At 28.5% G+C, this 6,278-nt stretch overlaps 1 pseudogene across 1 annotated transcript; it reads left to right on the top strand.

Moving 5' to 3' along the window:
- Window positions 1–4,444: 4,444 nt before the first annotated feature.
- Window positions 4,445–5,778, top strand: LOC114934127 (solute carrier family 35 member H1-like; annotated as a pseudogene). Its single transcript, XR_014924724.1, has 4 exons — window positions 4,445–4,510; window positions 4,625–4,700; window positions 5,165–5,331; window positions 5,552–5,778. The product of XR_014924724.1 is annotated as a solute carrier family 35 member H1-like (transcript).
- The last annotated feature ends 500 nt before the right edge of the window (window positions 5,779–6,278 follow it).

Raw genomic sequence — 6,278 nt, 5'->3', positions numbered from 1 at the left:
GTTGTAGAAATTTCACTTGAAAAGGACCACAATCAAATGGTCGAAACGTCGTGAAATAATTAAATAAAATTTGCTAGTTACGTCGAAGTCAAGTTTTCTAAGCTTATTTTCACCACTAGCGACCAATATTAATTTTGATTAATATTAATTTTAATTGATCGTATAAAAAATATACACACACATATATATATATAATTTCATTCCTCTGTCTGTCTGACCGCAATTACTTTCACATTTATGGACCGATTTTTGTGAAACCGGTACCAAAATTTTCTATTTTCGAGGAATGATCGATGTCGATGATTTCGACGTCAATTAGACATTGATTTGATGGGTCATTTCTCGCTGGGTATATATGTACATTAACATAACTAAAAATCTGTTTATTATCCGTTATAATAATCGCTAAAGCTGTTTTTAAATACTTTAATATTTTTGGAAATATAATGATTGTCCATAAAAGATTAATGTTCTAAGCGATTACGTTCTTCATGACATTGAATCCATTAATCACACGCAAAAATTTATTAATAAAGTTTTTTATTATATTACAGGAAAATTATGAGAATTATTATCACATGCTAATGGCTTTACATAAATTCAACAAAGATTAGCAATAATAAAAATTCTCAGGAAATCTAGAGACTTGATGAAGATTAAAGGTAAGAATAATTTTTTGTCGTACGAGTTCTAGAATTTTCAGTAGAAATAAATATAAACAGTGTCCCATACGAAATGTACGATAATATTATTACTACTTTCCACTCTGCAATCGCCTGATTAATAGATTAATAGATAAGTATGTCTCAGAAAAAAATATTTTGTTTATGAACCTGGACACACATGATCGATCTTTTGCAAAAAGGATGAACAAACTATAATATTTTACCAGATCGTTCGCAAAAATTTACATTTTCGGATCTTTTTAGTAAAATTGGTTCTTATTAGTAAATTTTTTTCCGTTTCTTTCTTATTTTTTTTAAACGTACTAAAGTTTCATATTAATAAGTTTCTTTTACAATTTAAATAATTTATTATATAAAATTATAATGTTTGTGAACAAAGAAGGGCTATAAGAGCTATATTAAACAAATTGCAGTTGTCAGATAATCTTAATAAAAATCATTTAAAACGAGAAAATAAATACATAAGAAATAAACATTTATGTGTAAATGATATTAATAAAATGTATTTAAAATGAGAAAATAAATATATAAGAAATAAACAATTATGCGAACGTTTCGGCTGACATTTCAAGCCTTCTTCAGCGCAATACAAATATTTTAATTATAAATTAAAACGTGATATTAAACATTAAAGACGGTAGTTAACAAAGTCAAGATAATACATATGTGAAATCAGTTATTGTCTCAATACATATGTTGTTGAACAAGTCATCGTGTATGACAACCACCGTTTCCGATACATACTTTGTTCGAGCGAACGCACCATGCAATCACCCATGAGAATAGACTTCCTGATTTATTGGTCAAGGGAGATATCTTGATTGAATCCTCCCGATGAAATGTTGTTAAACATTAAATCAAGATCTAAATAAACAAGATCCGATTATTCGTTATAGTCTGATAAGTAAAATGCACTGTACACTCACTCAAACAAATCGGTGATAATTTTACAAAAGTTTCACGTATCAGATCCGACATCCCTTTAAACAAGGTTTTTTGCAGAGGACAAAACAGAACGTTAAACCATCACATCTCTCAGATCGCAAATGTGAAAATACCTCAATGTTTTACTCTTCTTATATCAAGGTTTGTTTATAAACCCTGATAATTTTGGCAAAGACTCTATAATGTTGTTATATATGTCAGGCAAAAATTCGGTATCAGTTTGTAGATTCAATCCATTAGCTTGTCTTTTTATAAATAACATTTCCGATATTAGTCTTTTATTATAATAAGGTTCTTTATCTAAAATTTTAACTTCACCCCAATCAAAATCATGGGAGAACTCCAGTATCTATGATCCGTAACCACCGATTTATTAGAACACTTTCTGTTGATGTGTTTTTTATGTTCCGTTATCCTAGTATTCAATTTTCTGCCAGTCTGACTCACATATGAAGCATCACAATTTTTACAGTTAATTTTATATACTACATTAGTATTCGCTCCTTTAGGTATTTTATCTTTATGTGTTTTTATAAATTTCCCTAATTTATTCATGCTTACATACGAGAGTCTAGTGTCAGCTTTTTTTGTAATACTTATCAGTTGTTCTGTAATATTCGGTAAATAAGGTACAGTAAAAAACAAAGAAGAGTTATTAGACTGATTTAGACTGTTGTTTTTAATATTATTTTTAGTATAAAATAGAGTTTTTAGTCTATTGTTTATTGTGTTAAATATGAATTTTACAGGATAATTATTATTTATTAAGATGTTAATAATCATTTCTATATTTTTCTGGTGAAATAAAGGATGTGATAATAAAATTACCCTATCGATCAGACCGATGATTGTGCCTCTTTTTTGACATATAGGGTGTTGCGAAAGAAAATTCAAGTACCTACCCGAAAACGTTGGTTTGGTAAAACTATAATATTATATAAAACTTTCATATTATACTCACATAAAAATTGGCATCTAGTGGATGTCCATTAAACTTCAATTAGAGATCCATTAGATATCCATAGCTCTATGGAATGTTTACTTCCACGGTGGAAGTTAAATAGATGTCAGATGTTGGTGGAAGTCAGATAAACATCTATTAAAGATCCATCGTACTTTCATAGCTCTATGGGATGTTTACTTCCACGGTGGAAGTTAAATAGATGTGATTAAAAATCCATCCTCCATAAATAAATGTCCTCTACAAATCTATTATAGACGTTTATTAGACGCATTTATTGGGTGTATAACAGATGTACACAAGTACACATATAGCGTTTACGAGAGACTAATTTTAAGTTTTATATTAATTAAAATTTTTAGCTAAGTTTATGAAAGTACATTTCAATATCAAGAGACACGGTAGTGTCTCGCGACCAGTTAAGGGCGTAGCCGAGACACCGTGTATCTTAACGCAAGTCGGACATTAGAGTCTATTATAAATTTCGAATCCTCAATAACGGCTGAAGCAATCGAGTTTATACTAGACTTAATCGATAGATTGAGTTCGAATTATATAATAAAAGTGTCTTTATTTCTGCTCTACGTGATTTGTAAGCAGAGATATATAAATGCAAAGTCAAAATATAAAAAATTTCTTTTAAGAAACGTCCCCGTCATCATTATTATTATCATCATCGACCACGCATACATAGTAGTATTGTGCTACACGTATTCACACGTATACAACACATGCGCACACATATATCACACGTACACAACACATGCAATAGATGCATAGTATTGGAAATGTCCAGTTCTCACGTTTTACAACAGACGGTGATTTTAGTGACAGTTGTCACTATCGCATTTGTTTCCAGGTTATATGTCTCGTCGAACTGTATTATCTTACGCTAAAGTCAAGGTGAGCGATTAAAAATTTCCGATATTTCATCTTTATTGCCGATTATAATCTCTTGATTATAATATCTTAATTTCTTCATTTTTGTTTTTCAGAATAACGTGATGTGAATGACGTATGGACGATGTAATTAATTTTGTTATATTATACAATTTATATACTTATCAATTCCTGCAATATGATTTATTAATGATATCTTTATGCATAAAGCTTCATAAAACGGTATGTTTTTTATAAATACATAATTTTTTTCATAATTTTTATGACACGTTCGCACATAAAATATTAAATTGCTAGAGATGATGTAGAAACATCAGAATATTTGCCGCAAAATGTTTCAGATTTCCAAAATGTAATAAAGCCAGAAGCCACATTTTGGAGGAAAGCATACCAAGTGTGTTTATTGATCTCTGCTTACTTTATTTTATCAATAGGCCTTACATTTTATAATCCATGGCTGTATAATACGTATGTGAGTAATTACATGTACAACAAATTAATAACTTGCTTTTATTTATTATTATTTAGTTATATACAACTTAAAATTATATAATTATTATAAAAAAATATTGCTTTATAGAAATAAATTCTTTCTAGATATTTAAGAAAACATATAAGTTTATTAATAATTGTTATAATATTTTTAGGGATTTAATTTTTCACTTGGAGTAGTAGTTTGCCATTTGATTATAAAGTTTATACTATCCGCATTAATACGCTGCATCAGAAGATGTTGCACTGGCAGACGGATAAATTTACCATGGCAAAATATAATTTATTCGTTAATGATATCTAGCATGGACAGCGGTGTGAATATTGGTTTATCCAATTGGGCACTTTCATTAATTTCAATATCTTTGTAAGTATAAATAATATTATAATGGCAATTATATAATAAAACAAAGTGTTCATTATTATTTATTATACAGTTTAATTTCTTCATAAGGTCACCATGACCAAATCAACCACCATTATATTTATTCTTGGATTTTCTCTTCTCTTTAAACTGGAGAAAAAGGTTTGTTTTTAATTGGAATTTTTTTAATTATGTAATTTTAATTAAATTATATATTTATCAGAATTTTTGTATATTTCCTTCTATCAGGCAAATAATAATTATCGTTTATTGTAGTCATGGTCTCTAGTAGGGATAGTGGTGATGATAGCAGGAGGATTAGCAATGTTCACCTATAAATCTACCCAATTTGGTATTCTCGGATTTTTATTGTGTCTCTTAGCTTTGTTTGCAAGTGGTATTCGATGAACCATGACACAACTCATTATGCAAAGATCCAAACTCGGTCTCCACGATCCGATAGATATGATGTATTATATGCAACCTTGGATGTTATTACCTGCAATATCTGTAACCGTGTGGTATAAGTATTATCTTATCTTACCATGTATTAAAACAGAATGTTATTTGTTTTCGTTGTAAAAGTGAATGCAGAAACGTTCCAGATATTATTTATCTTATTACAATTTTAATCAATAAAACTCAATTACCGTGCATTAAAATCTTTTGATGATTTTATTTGTTAAAATTTTATAATTAGTTTGACATCTTTCTCATATAAGTGCAATAAAAAATTTTTGTTAAACACTTAATGATTTAGTTATATGTTGCATGTTTTATTATTTACGATATTGAAAAGATTAAATTAAATTTTAGGAAGTAGAATTATTAGAGTTACCGATTGGAGTGATATCGGTAGTATTTTGTTAACTGCAAGTGCTGTAATAGCAGGTGCCATTTTAGCATTTAGTATGGAAGTGATGGAATTTTTAGTTGTTACTTACACTTCTAGTCTGACATTGTCAATCTCGGGAGTATTTAAGGTAAATGATAACATTCATTCACATTTCATTATTTCTTCTCATATCGCATAACATGTCTCACGTTTTGTTTTCACAGTCAGTGAAACACTAACAATTTTAATAAATTATAAAAAGACTATGATTCACAAACATATTTTGTATATTTAAATATAATATTCAGTAATATTAAATATAATAATCAATGTTTCAATTTCTATTTCTTCTCTCTGGTTCCTTACAGGAAATATGTACATTAGCATTGGCCTTTGCATTGAAAGGTGATCAAATGACTGGCCTTAACTCTATAGGATTGTTAATGTGCCTTGGTGGTATAATGCTTCATGTTGTCCAGAAGGTGTTACTCAATAGAAAGAAATTGATAATTTGGAATTACAATCAAAAGTGACTAGCAACATGCTGTCAGATATTTTGCAACGCAGGGAACAGTGAACAGTATACATCATAAATTTTTAGCTTTGACACAAGAAATTATTTTATCAAGCAAAGCATTCTAAAACAATATATGTCTATGTCTTACAGCATTTTATATTTTCCCAGTGTAAATTTTTCAGCCAATAAAAGTGTTAACATTATAAATTTTACATCACAACTTTATGCCTTATAAATGACATAAAATTTAATATAACCAGAGACAAAGTGCATTGTAAGTTTTCTAAAAGATGTCTTTGAGACGTTCTTTAAGATTCTTTTAGATATTTGTGTATTCTGGGATATTCAAAGCATAAAAGACTTAATTAATATATATGTGTAATATAAAATGTCATGTAAAAGTTTGTCCGATAAATTTCAATGTATTATTATTACATAAGTCTGATATATAAATATTATAGAAAATTGCAAAGTACAAACATAGAAAGTATGAAATGGAACCTTGTCGTATCAATATGGATATAGAAATACCACTATCTGTGAAGAAAATTATTAATGTTATTGCTATCTCATTATTT

This window comes from Nylanderia fulva, unplaced genomic scaffold (genome assembly GCF_048542155.1).
Source record: "Nylanderia fulva isolate GAGA-0341 unplaced genomic scaffold, ASM4854215v1 Scaffold227, whole genome shotgun sequence".
In the NCBI taxonomy this organism is placed as follows: domain Eukaryota; kingdom Metazoa; phylum Arthropoda; class Insecta; order Hymenoptera; family Formicidae; genus Nylanderia; species Nylanderia fulva.
Note: the sequence above shows the minus strand (reverse complement) of the source record. Positions and strands in the feature narration are given on the sequence as shown.